The following is a 13,490-nucleotide window of genomic DNA, read 5'->3' on the forward strand; positions in this document are numbered from 1 at the left end:
GATATGAAAACAAAAGAATTGAAAGTGGTGTCTACTTGAATGCTGATGATGAACATTTGGCTTTCTAGTTCTGAGTTTGCAGATGTCTAAGCTGGCACTTTGTCTTCCTAAGATATTGCTAATTCATTCTGCATAACAGGGGACTCCTTCAAACTCATCACCATAATCCCCATTATCAAAAAAATGTAGAAAAATTAGAGAGAAACGGACTAGTGATTGCCTCTGGGTTGTGATATTCCTAGGTCCTCTCAATTTAATAAGCATTCACTAGGTGTTAAATTGTGTTTTACTTTTTTTTTTTTTTTTTTTGAGACTAAGTCTTGCTCTGTCACCCAGGCTGGAGGGCAGTGGCGTGATCTTGGCTCACTGCAACCTCTGCTTCCTGGTTCAAATGATTCTTGTGCCTCAGCCTCCCGAATAGCTAGGACCACAGGTGTGCAACACCATGCCCAGCTAATTTTTGTATTTTTAGTAGAGATGGGGTTTTGCCATGTTGGCCAGGCTAGTCTCAAACTCCTGACCTCAGATGATCCACCCACCTTAGCCTCCCAAAGTGCTGGGATTACAGGCATGAGCCACTGCACACAGCCTTTGTTTTATTTTAATTCCTGAATAATATTAGTCTTGCATAAAATGTCACTCAGATTCTGCTACCTTAGGGGTCAAAAGTAGCTGCTGCATATAGGTCTTAATTGACCAGCCAAAGTGTTTTATAATTTTTTAAAAATTTGCAATTCTTGTGATGAAGTTTGTGCTCCTTAGTTTACCATAGGCCTTCTATTGTTTTACACAGAATTGATTCTGTGTAATAGATGTTACCTGTATCACTACTGGAAGCATTTGAGTGTACTTACTTAAATAGAGAAGGGAAGGATTATCTTATTTTCTCCAAACCAGGACAAATTCGGTAAGTCAGCAAAATTGATAAATTGTTGAATTTCCTTGACATCATCTCACTCCTGCCCAAAATGATCTCTTCCCTGTTCCCTTTGTCTGTCAAATTTTTATTCTTTCTTTTCCCTTTCTCCATCAAATTCTTATTCTTTTTATTGCAGTTAGCATTCTCAGAGGAGAGTAATCTAATAAGGAAATCCACACTGAGTTGTAAATGACTGCACCAGCTTGACGTTTTACCCCTCCAGAGCTACTGGAAGGAGGATGGTAACCATGGCTTCACCTCTGACATCTGCCAAGCCAGTGGAGATATTTATAGGGACATAACTTTTTTTTTTGCATGATTGTAATCTCGCAAATCCAATTATATGTTTGTGACTATTGGCTTTTACACTGTGTATATGTAAGGCAAGCCTTACCCTAAAGCCTATTTCTATAAGGTACATTCAGATTTCTACATCAGAATCGAGAAAATTGGAAGAAATCAACAGGAAAATGTTTAAAAAGGTAAGTCTAAAACATTGTTTATTTATTTAGGCTTCTCTCCTTGTGTATGAAAACATATAAGAAGACACCACAAGGGAAGGGAATGTTTTGGGACAGAAAGCAAAGAAAAGCTAGACAGACCCTCTTCCATTCTTACTTCCATTCTGAATTGGATGCTGACCAGCTTGGCCCTGGGAGTTTCAGATGCAGATAGGGTGGAGATTTCCAGCTATGATGAATGATGAATGATCTCAGATGGAGGAGCTGGTCAGGGAACAGCAACTATGCATAAGAAACGTGAAACCTTCCAGTCGTGACCTATTTCAGAACAGAACTGCAGGCTTGAGAGCGGACAGTGCAGCGCAGAGCCGCAGCCTCCCTGTATCTTCTCAGCCATGATCTTGGCAGCTTCTTTGTCTCCTGCCTTTAACTTCCCCTCAGTGGAGTTAAGTCAACCTAAGTCCTCAAGGACTCAGGCAGTCTAAAAGCAAGTCACTTCCTGGGACATGAGCATCTCAGTTAATTCCTTTAGACTTCCATTTAAAATTTTTACAGGTTTTTAGCTTTCATTTAACAATAATTTGTGATCAAGATTAAATTAGAGTTTATTTTACTTTTAGTGACATTTTCACAACTAGTTTGAACTTAGGTCTCTTGCTGGAGAAATATTTACAAAGAATTAACATCAAATTGCATGGTATAAATGCCATGCCATTCAACTATGTAAATAGTAGCTGAGATGTTTAATTGAAAATAAAACACTGGTAAAATGTAAACATCATTTTTGTTCCAGTTGCAATGATGTAGGCTTCAATGGTACAAATGAATGCAGTAACTGATGGCAGAAGTTAGAGTTTGTAACAGGGTCCAATAACTCTCGTGTGTCTAGAAACCCTTTTAGTAATTGCTGTACTCTTCAATGCTGTTCAGTCCACTTCTCAAAACACACTCATTTCTTGTCACAAAGATTGGCTGTTTGAAACCTCCTACACTGGCACTTTAATATACAATCCAATGCACCATCAGGCATTGGGTTCCTGCGCTCATTAAGCTATTTCCTGGGTGTAAATTAGATGTCTCTCTAAATTACTTTATTCTTTCAGGCCACTAAAAGTACACGTGACACCCTATGGCATCAAATTATGCTTATTTATTTATGTATCTGTAACATTGTGTTGTATGGTGCAACCTCTGCAAAACCCTCAGGTCATATCTTGACAAGTATAATATGGGAGTATTAACTGCAACTAGGTTGTGGTATAAGGAATGTATAATTACTTTGGGGACAGTTTTCTAAATATATCTTTTCTTGGAAAGGGGTCCTTTATTCCAGATTTATGGGCTGTAATATGTGGGATGAAATTGTAATACCTTTAGATCCAAACTTTGGTGCAGGTGGAAGATTGTTTCAATGATCCCAATGATTACATAATTTGTCTTTAAATTACATTAATAAAGAGCTTCCATTACCTTTCTTGAAAAACTCTTAGCCACAAAACAATAACTTGCTATGAATAACATAGACCTAAAACCAGACTTCTTACATCAGCTATGAAATCTTTGACAAGTTACTTAACTATTCTACTGTTTGGCTTTCTCATCAATGAAATGGATATGGAAACAACGTCTAGTTCATTGGGCTGTTGTAAATTAAATGAAGTAACATATGTAAAGTGATGAGAACAGTGCTTGGCATGGTTAATGTTATGTATATGTGAATATTATTCATTTAATTAGTTAATATTTATTAAGGATTTAATGTTTTATCATCTACTAAGATGCATCATCTTTCTATATTATTATTATTATCTTTTATGGGAAACAATTCTGTAAGGAAGTAAACCTGATTACAAGCTCTCACTGTTTATTTCCCCACAGTGAAGAATTAGAATCTCATGAAAATGTGCTCAGATGTAGCAATATTTTTAGTATAAACCCTTTAAAAAAAATGTAAAGGGAAGTATCTGGACTTTAGTAAGCACATATGCAATGAAATATTAGTTTGACCTTTTTGAGGTGGAAATGAATATTTATTGGAATAATAATATTTCAAAATATATTATTGTGTTTAAAAATAGATTATAACACAGCAGGCACAGAATAGTTCCACTTTTTAATAAAAACGTAATGCCTATGGATGCATAAATAATCAGCATTTTGACCTTTAAAAAGTTGATTTTATTTTATTCAGATGGTAAAGATATCACCAAGAGTATAATTCTATGTCAAATTGCATTTTTGTCCTCATTTAGTGAAATGTTTATATGCAAATAATACTTTTACATTTTATGTGTTATACAAAGAAAATGAAACTATAAGTTTACGGGGATCACCTAAGGTAAAAAATGAAAAAGATCAAACGTTGGAATTCAATTTAAAATACTATATTCTTTTTTGTTGAGAAATGGTCAAATCTTGTTTTCTGGCATGAGGGTCAAAGATCCCAGGATAGATTATTCTGGTCCCTGTTATAGCCACATCTCTCTCTATGATTGGAGTTAAGTAAAACCCAGGAATTATTTTATGACCTTCCTTATTGCAGCAAAGACATTGGTGTGAGGCAGATCTACTTTGTTTTCCATCCAAGGCATTTCATTTCTGAAGCTCAAAGTGGACTTTGTCAGAAATAGAAAATTATTTCCCCAATTCAAAGGCTTTTTTAAAACAACAAATAAAACTAGCACATTTATAGGCCAGATCCTCCCTCTCCCTTCCCTGAGATGTCCATGTTATTTAGATTTGGAGCACCAGCCACTGTCTTTCGGACTTTGAATCTTGAGGAAGGAATAAGAGCGTAGTGGATGGATGGAGGGCTCGTTGTTGCAGTGGAATTGGGCCGGCCTGCCTAGCCTGCCTGGCTCCCAGCTCTGTGGGAACCCTGGGTTCCTAGATATTTTCCCAGCCTGGTCCTCCAGCCTCCCATCATTTCTGCAAGACTCCATATACCCCCATTCAATACTTCTTCCACCTTTTTTTTCCTTATGATAATCAGAGTAGTTTTCTATTTCTTGCAAACAAGAATTTTCATTGATGCAACAAATTTCAAAGCCTGGGTATAAATAAAAGTCAACATTTTACCCTGAATTATCAAGGCGACCAACAGGAACCAGTTGTAGGGTGATGCAACCTTTAAATAATGTTTTATTTGAAGCTATTCTAATAGCTATTGGGAAGCCATATCAACTATACACTTCTGTAGGATCTAACAAATACAATTTGCCCAAATGTATTTGCTTTTGGCAGTCATCTCTAAATCAGCCAGTGATGGCACATACTGTAACTCGATTCTGTATTTTCAGAATTTGTGCTGCCATTTGGGAATTTGAACTTTGACATTATTGGAATGAGCAATTCTAATGTTTTGGGAAGGTGGGGAGAAGTAAATCAACAGGCATGTAATTGGTTTCAATACTGTGCTTTTCAAAAGTGAAATGTTTGCAATGGTGTTATTAGCTGAGATACTGTAGATAGTTTTACATGTCGGGAACAATTAACACGTGTCCTGTGGGTCTGATTATTAGCGTTAAGGAAGTTCTGCTCTGTGTAAACCCCAGAGCAAAGCCTCCAGGAAAGTTAAAGGTCCCTGTTCTACCATTAAAATGGGAAAGTAATGTGCCCTTTTTTGATTGACTATAAACTTTGACTTGTGGGACTTTGTTCTCCAAGGTGAAAACAAACATGAGTACAAGACAAGTTGTTTTCCTTAAAAATTCAATCTTTAGCAGAAACCATGTATCAGAAAATTTCTTAAAATAAAACTAAATCAGTATTGCCTTATGGCTAACACAGGAAAAAAACAAGTTAAAAAGCTAAGGTGGCAATTTTCCTTAAAATACAGCACAGAAAAAATTTTGCATGTTTAGGACATTGCCCAGAAGACTGATAAATTTGATATTTGATATGTGAAACCGTTGGAGGCATTGCATGAAAAGTTGTAATTATAAAAGATTTTAGGAGTAATTAAATGATTGAACGTAAATTTATGAGACATCCTGGTTTTTATGTGTCATAGATCCTTGAAATACAAAAGTAATTAGGTGAGATTCACACAAACACAGTAAATTAAATGTATTACTAGTAATGTAGAGTAATATTCAGATTCTCCATTATATGTGAGTAGAAAGAGAGTCGTAAACCTGGCCTTCTGCTCCCAGCTTCTTTCCTAACACCAAATAACTAACCTGAGGCCCAGTTTCCTCGCATGTAAAGTGAAAAACATGGACTACAAGAGTTCAGTCTTCTATAAGTGCTGGAAACCTCGACGATCCTAAAGTTAATCTTTTAATAAGTTTAATCTTATGTGTTTATTTATTTTTATTTTTTTCTCACTCATGGACTCAGGTCACAAATATGTTTAATCTTTTGTGTAGTTGCTTATGTTTTTTTTTTTTTCTCAAGATGAAGGAGAAAAGGAACAGAAAGAAGTGTGATGTCAAAGTAGACAGTATACTCCAAAGTGCCTCGCCTCTGAGTGGATTTAGGAAGGCAGAACCCCCCTCCTCTATATCCTTCCAGTCCCCAAAAGACAGGTGGGGGCATTGTTCCTCTAGCAACTATCACCCAAGGCAAAGAGTTAGTCTCTTCAAAACACAGGGAAATCCTGCTGTCAAAATGGAAAGTGCTGGGCTAAAGAAGTGGTTTCTGCCTCTGTCACAAACAGCCTTGTGGCTCTGAACAAATTCCATAGCCTCGGTAGGCCTGTTATCTTCCATAGTGGAAGGACGGCTTTCCAGCTCTTTCTTTTTTTCATCCAAAGAACCTGTGTTTTGGGTATAATGACCTAACTTACCTAGTATTTTGAGGTTAAGTTTCCTTTAATTTGCCAAAAATATTATCATTCCAAGTGAAAATAGAGAGCTCCAAAGTCGAGACCAAGTTTGTCATTTTTAAACCCCCACAGGCCAGAGCTGGACCTTTCCTCCAAGAAAGGAAATAAAAGAGCTAGGCACATGGTCAGGCAAACTGTTAAAGCTGTGGGAAGACAGAGAGATTAGACATTTTTCTACCAAAGGCAAGAAAGTTGTAAGAGGAAAGTGAAGAAAATAAAATTAGAGGCAAAGGGAAGAAGTGGGGGAGGAAGAAGGAAATAGAATAAGTGCAGCCCCTCCTGGCCGGCCGTCTTTGAAGTGAGGCCAGAACTACCGCAAAGGATTGTGGGAGACGAGGTCAAGAGAAAAAGTAGATGGAGACCCTTTGCTCAGAGGTTAATAGTTATGTGTCAGAAGTGTTTTATCAGAGTAAAATGCCCTGTGCATTTTTAGATACTTTTTAGAGGAGTAAACCAATTCTGTGGAAGTTTCCCAAGGTCCTTAGGAAAGAGGAGTTCTATGGTTTATAACCTAAAAAAAACCAAAATAACGGTATTTTGGAATTACAGAGTCTATTTTAATTAGCAATAACAACAAACTATGGAAGAGACCTGGTATTTCATATTTAAAATGGGTTCGAAACAAACTAGTTTTGTTTTTACTTTGGGGTGCAAGGGGTGGGCGAGTGAAGCCTCTGATCATGATCTGGAGAGCCCATTAATTGCTCACCAGCATCTGCTCTGTTTCTACAAGTTCTGTGCCATGTAGCACTGTAAATTATGAATGAGAAAGATGATCTTTGCTCTTCTTAGGACTTCTGACTCCTAAGCCATGCTAGACAAAGGTCATAGCTGAGGTGAATTTAAGTTAGCTTTGGCAAAACCCATTTTCTTGTTCAGATAGCTGAATAGATGGTTGTGCAAAATTAGCAAAGGTTACTATGGGAGCATTAAGAAAGTTTACCAAAAGGGTAGCAGACAGTAGTTCAAGCAATATTTCCTTGAATGAGTTATCCAAAGGGCTTCAAATCATAAGTTCCAGGGAGATAGTTTTTTGTTTTGTTTTGTTTTTAAAATAAGAATACTAAACATTTTCCTTTATGTTTGGCATATTTCTTTGTGTGAAAGTGATGTGGTCGAGTTTTTATTCATGTAGCTCTCCTGGAACATGCTGTCACGCAGCCACTCACATGATTAAGAGGGCTCGCAGGAAACCTCCACCTCTGACTGTTTAATTTACCAGGACTTTTAAAAGCAAGACTGATAAAATTCATAAATTTATCACATCTCTAGCGGCTGATGACACTCATCAAGTCTCTTCCTGAAACTCTTTGGTTCTGTGCTTTTGTAAAGCGGGGTCACTGATGACAAACCTAATGCAGAACGATCAAGTCATAACTAACTTTTAAATGTTTCCTTGAAGGTTAAGACCAGAGGATCTGAATAAAAAAGTAGCAGGATCCTTGCTCTGATCTTTCCTGACATTTCCCAAATCCACAAGGCAGAGGGCATGGTGCAGGGTTGGAAAGTAAACTGTTCCATACTCAGCTCTCAATGAGGAGCACTGGCAAGCTAGTTTTTGCAGGCAGGTAAAGAAATAAACATACACACATTATGGGACTAATATTTGATTTGCCTGTGGGTGTATTTTTAATAAGCTTATCAAAAACACATATCTGCAAAGAATATTTAAGAGCACAGGTGTAATAAATAATCATATAATTGCAAAATGCTGAGATGCAAATTTCTATTGTTTGATGCATTTTTTTTAAAAAAATGCTCTCATTCTTCTAGCTTTTCCCAGTACAGCTGTTATACAAAGGAACTGATTTAATTCCTTTTAGGATTATGAAAATGGTTGGAAGCCTGTTTAAGATTATGTTGCCTCCTCTTTTAATTGTTGGTCAACATTTCAAATAGAATACAATATATTATGTGCCTGATGACAAGCAAACTACATGTTTCTTATAGGATGGATGGTTAGTTGTCTTTGTAAAACCAAATATCATTCTCTGAAAAGCAGGTCAGTTAATGCTAGCCTTAGTTAATAGCTGGGGGTACCTTGAGTACCTCTCAAATCAATAATGACAGAGGTAGCCTGATAGCAATTTATGAACCACAGTCCTCTTGGGAAACATATTTCAAACCATAACTTCATCTAAACTGTTTATCAGCTAAGCTTGCTCAAATGTATGAAGTGTCAAAAAGTTTCTTTGACATTAGGCTTGTTATTGTCCTTTGATTTATGCACTTAAGCAAAATGCAGTAAATAAAAAGATTGGTGGTTTAGTATTTTAAGGAAATGATTAGAAACATTTGCCAATGCTATTCATTTTATACAGTTTTTCTTTCCAAATTACAAAAATAGTGTTTCAATTCAGTGAATGGCTTCACCATAACAAAATCTTAAATGATCATTATAGTAAGTGGAAATGCTGATGAAGTTACTATGAAATAGTTTAAAAACTGTGAAGTAAATATGTAATGCTCATATATAAAGCATTTGTCTCTCTCCTTTAATTTCATATGCCTGGCAGTTTACAAAATGTCCCATAATAATCTAAGGCACATTTGTGGTTGTGAATTTACCTTATTAAAAACATAGTTGGTTTTTGCAGAAACTTTCATATGAAAAATACAAAGGACAATTCTCTTGGAAAGCATCCTTCAAGAAAATTATTGGGCTTAGACAAAACATTTTGATTTGCTAGGAAATGAAAATACTGACTTTTCAGATTTCTTGATGATGGAATATTCTAGAGGTACAAAATGCATCCAAAGTCAAACTCTAAGACAAATCTTTTAAACAAGATTTCATTTCAATATTGTAGTTTATGATTTTACATTTCATTTCAGTTTGAAGCTTTTCATTCTTACAATTGCTTAACCACATTTTCATATTAGGCAACTCTAGGCAGTTTTATATATATATATATTATAGTTGGCCAAGGATTCCAAATGATTGCATTATGAGTTTTTAAAAGCTTATTTAAAAAAACAGATATAAATGCAATTCACTTGCACATTGTAGACAAACAAGAAACCTAATGGAGACAGACACATTTTAATGCACAGGTTGCTTATATGAGGCTTTATGTGTCCAATATATCTTTTTCTGAGTACTTAACTACTAAGCTGATGGGTACCAGAAAAAAAGTCACAGATATAAAAGAACAAATGAATTCACAGATATCTATACCAGAATTGTTAACTTAGCGAATGTTTCCTTGAAAACAGGATATAGTGAATCTGCATATATTTAATGGAAAGTGGTTGTATTTACTGGAGAATTAGGAGAAATGAGTTCTTAATGGAGCCAGAAGTTCTGATCTGCTATCCTTCAAAGAAAGACTGTTTCCCAGGCTGGCCAAAATTCCTATGGAGCAACCTATGCCTATTGATAAGTTATCGGATTCCTCTCCGGAATCAGCTGGTCAGGAAGGATACAGAGGGGAGGAAGGGGAAGGGAGAGGAGATTCCGATAGTGGCGCTGTCTGATTGCCAAGGTAGGAGTGGGTGGAGAGTTGAGAAAGGAATAGTAAGAGAGGTAAAAGGAAAGAGAACAGGAAAGAAGAGAAAAATCAAAAAGAAACAAAGCAGAGGCCAAGCAGGGTGATAATAGCTATATAGAAAGGGCATCCTTGTAAATGGAACAGCATTCCAGATCTCCAGGCTCATTAGAATGGGGGATTGCTCACCTGGATTGCATGAACTTCTCAAGTCTCTGAACCCACTGAAATTGTATACATATTTTGGGAGTATGTATATGTGCATTTTTTTCTGCCTGGGGAAAGTGTTGTTTTCTTTGATCTGATTCACCAAGGGGTCCAAGACTCAATAAAATTTAAGAACTACTAATTTAGTGGGATTATACACAAATTTTAAAGACAAGTGTCTTTAAAGGAGTCATCGAATGCTTAAGATTGACTTGGATTACATAATCCAAGAATGTTACCATCTAGTATTAAGTTGTATATTCTGGGAAGAGTATCCCAGAATATCCCATGTCTTTCAGACATGTAGAATGATAGCTGTTCATTGAAATGCTATTAAAATAAGTTTTTTTGAGACAAGGTCTCACTCTGTCACCCAGGCTGGAATGCAGTGGTGTGATCAGGCTTACTATAGCCTCTACCTCCTGAGCTCAAGTGATCCTCCCACCTCAGCCTCCTGAGTAGCTGGGACTATAGGCACATGCCACTATGCCTGGCAAATTTTTTTTGTAATTTTGTAGACACAGGGTTTCGCCATATTGCCTAGGCTGGTCTTGAACCTCTGGGTTCAAGGGATCCACTAACCCAAGTGCTGGGATTACAGGAGTGAACCACTGCCCTGGCCTTCAGCCAAATACTATTGATTGACCATTTGCACTAAGTTAAGTCAGCATTTTTCTCATTGAGTGCCCTGGGAGTGTGGAGAAACAGTGTGGTATGGGGGAAAGGGCATTAATTTGGAGCCAGATATTTCTGGGACTCAGGTACTATATGGAATTCAAACTAGTTTAGTGAAACTAGGAGGCTGATATGGCCTCCTTAACTCTGCATCCTCTTCTGTAAATGAAGAGGATGATCATTACTTCATAGGGCTGTTGTAGAAATGAAAAGAAATGCAATACTAGCCTACAGTTATTGGATACTTACTATCTCTCATTCACTATGATATGTTTTCTATGCTTTATGCAATTTAATCTTCTCAACAATTTTATGAGATTGATGTTATATTTATTTCTATTTTACAGATGGGGAAATTGAGGCAGAGAAGCCAAGACATGCGCTAAAGGTCCATGCAGGCTATGAATGGAGCTGGAATGTAAACGCAGGCCATGTGACTCCAGAGCCCATGTTCTTGAACCCTTAGAAAGACAGCAGCAACACACCTGGTGCAGCAGCTGCTTAGTTGGAGTGGCTGACAAGGTTGGCAGAGGATCCCGTTCCTCCCGTGGAGTGGCTGCCATGATACTGCCTGCACTGAAGCTGCTCCTATTTCTGAAATATGTATTGTTATTTTTTTCCCTCCATGTTGAACATTATACTCTTCTGTTCTTTCGCATTCTCTTCTTCCCTTCCAGATGACTTCTAGGGTTTTTGTGATTCTGTAATTCTAAAGGAGAAAGGATAATAAGAATTGTGAGGCCGGGCGCGGTGGCTCACACCTGTAATCACAGCGCTTTGGGAGGCCAAGGCGGGCGGATCACTAGGTCAGGAGATGGAGACCATCCTGGCTAACACGGTGAAGCCCCGTCTCTACTAAAAATACAAAAAATTAGCGGGGCGTGGTGGCGGGCGCCTGTAGTCCCAGCTACTCGGGAGGCTGAGGCAGGAGAATGGCGTGAACCCGGGAAGCGGAGCTTGCAGTGAGCTGAGATGGCGCCACTGCACTCCGGCCTGGGCGAAGAGGGAGACTCCATCTTAAAAAATTTTTTTAAAAATTACAAAAAATTAGCTGGGCGCGGTGGCGGGCGCCTATAGTCCCAGCTACTCGGGAGGCTGAGGCAGGAGAATGACGTGAACCCGGGAGGCGGAGCTTGCAGTGAGCCAAAATCGCACCACTGCACTCCAGCCTGGGCGGCAGAGCGAGACTCCGTCTCAAAAAAAAAAAAGAATTGTGATGTGAGTGTCCAAAAAAAACCTGATTTCCAATCCTACACATAGCTGTTTCCTAGATACTCCAGAAAAAATTGTGACTTTCCGGATACCTAGTTTCCCTCCCTCCCTCCCTCCCTTCTTCCCTCCCTCCCTCCCTCCCTCCCTTCCTTCCTTCCTTCCTTCCTCCCTCCCTCCCTTCCTCTCTCTTTCCCTTTCCTTTTCCTTTTCCCTTTCCCTTTCCCTTCCATTCCCTTCCCCGCTTTTTATTTCTGGATACCTGGTGTTCTATCAGAATGAGATCTACACAAGTATTATCCTAGCAACACAGGATCCCACCTACTCAACACACCTTTAAAAAACTCCTAGAATTGGCTGGGCGCGGTTGCTCACACCTGTAATCCCAGCACTTTGGGAGGCCGAGGCAGGCAGATCACGAAGTCAGGAGATCGAGACCATCCTGGCCAACATGGTGAAACCCCGTCTCTGCTAAAATACAAAAAATTAGCGGGGCGTAGTAGTACGCGCCTATAGTCCCAGCTACTCCGGAGCCTGAGGCAGGGGAATTCCTTGAACTTGGGAGGCGGAGGTTGCAGTGAGCCGAGATTGCGCCACTGGACTCCAGCCTGGAAACAGAGCGAGACACCGTCACAAACAAACAAACAAACACCCTAGAACTGTACATTTTTTTTTTAAGTTAGCCAACTTTCTGTGGGCAATTACATAATGTGAGCAGGCATTATATGACTTTGTGCTTTACATTCAAAGAAAGTTCAAAGCTTTTCTTCTTTTGGAGTGTTTTCCTTTTCCCCCAAGGGATCTGGGTAATATTGATGTGTTTAGTGTATTCAAATCCTAGAAAAGCACATATATAAAAATGTAAGTTTCTTTTAATTAAACCTTCTTTCTTTTTTTGTTTTTTCTTAGTACTGTTCATCAAAAAAATGGCCAGGTCTGGACTTAAGGGAATCTTATTCAAAGTTTTGGGAGATTTGAAAAGATATGTCCCCGTTGAAATAGAGTCTTGTTTTTTCTTCTAGGAGAGAATGATTTCCAGGAAGAGCGGAACACATATGGAAGGCCTTAGCTTATCTTTAGCGCCTCATACACCCGTTCTGGACTTCAGAAAGGCCAGTGAGTGGGATTAGGCCTCAGAGATAGGATGTCAGTCCCAGTGAGGGATGGCCTAGAGCATTCTTTAATTCTTTCCTTTGGGTCACACATAAGAAACAATTTTCCAGCACTGATGAGTGTTATTAACAATGAGATGGGATAGAATTTTGTTTTCCCTATGGCTGTGCTTCAAGAATAGAAAAGCTGTCTTTTCTCTGGAATGATTGAATGAAGCTCTGGGGAGGGAAAGGTCGATTGGCAGATCTCTTAAAGGAAGCTTCTCCTTCTAGGCACTATTCCAAGGCTTAATATTTTAACTCCCTATATTAACCTAGTTCAACTAAACAGTGATCTGAGTAATTTTATTTTTATTAAAGCTCAGATCAAAATGCCATTAACATTGATTGAGAAAATCAAAGGAATCTTTGACGTGAGTGGTTAAATTACTGAATTATTTCAGTCCCATACCCTCACAGCATGAGTACCTGATCTGATAGACTTCTTTGGAATTCCTTTTTTGTTTGAGACAGAGTCTTGCTCTGTCGCCCAGGCTGGAGTGCAGCGGTGTGATCTCAACCATTGCAACCTCCACCTCCCAGGTTCAAGTG

The 13,490-nt window shown here is 38.4% G+C and overlaps 1 long non-coding RNA gene across 1 annotated transcript in view; it reads left to right on the forward strand.

Annotated features, from left to right (window-relative positions):
• The window catches only part of LOC741272 (uncharacterized), a 52,817-nt gene extending 41,802 nt beyond the window's left edge, over positions 1 to 11,015 (forward strand). Inside the window, exon 3 of the long non-coding RNA XR_008547818.1 lies at positions 10,926 to 11,015. This is a non-coding gene — a long non-coding RNA (uncharacterized LOC741272). The remainder of the gene's footprint in view (positions 1 to 10,925) is intronic.
• The last annotated feature ends 2,475 nt before the right edge of the window (positions 11,016 to 13,490 follow it).

This window comes from Pan troglodytes, chromosome 3 (assembly GCF_028858775.2).
Source record: "Pan troglodytes isolate AG18354 chromosome 3, NHGRI_mPanTro3-v2.0_pri, whole genome shotgun sequence".
Lineage (NCBI taxonomy): Eukaryota > Metazoa > Chordata > Mammalia > Primates > Hominidae > Pan > Pan troglodytes.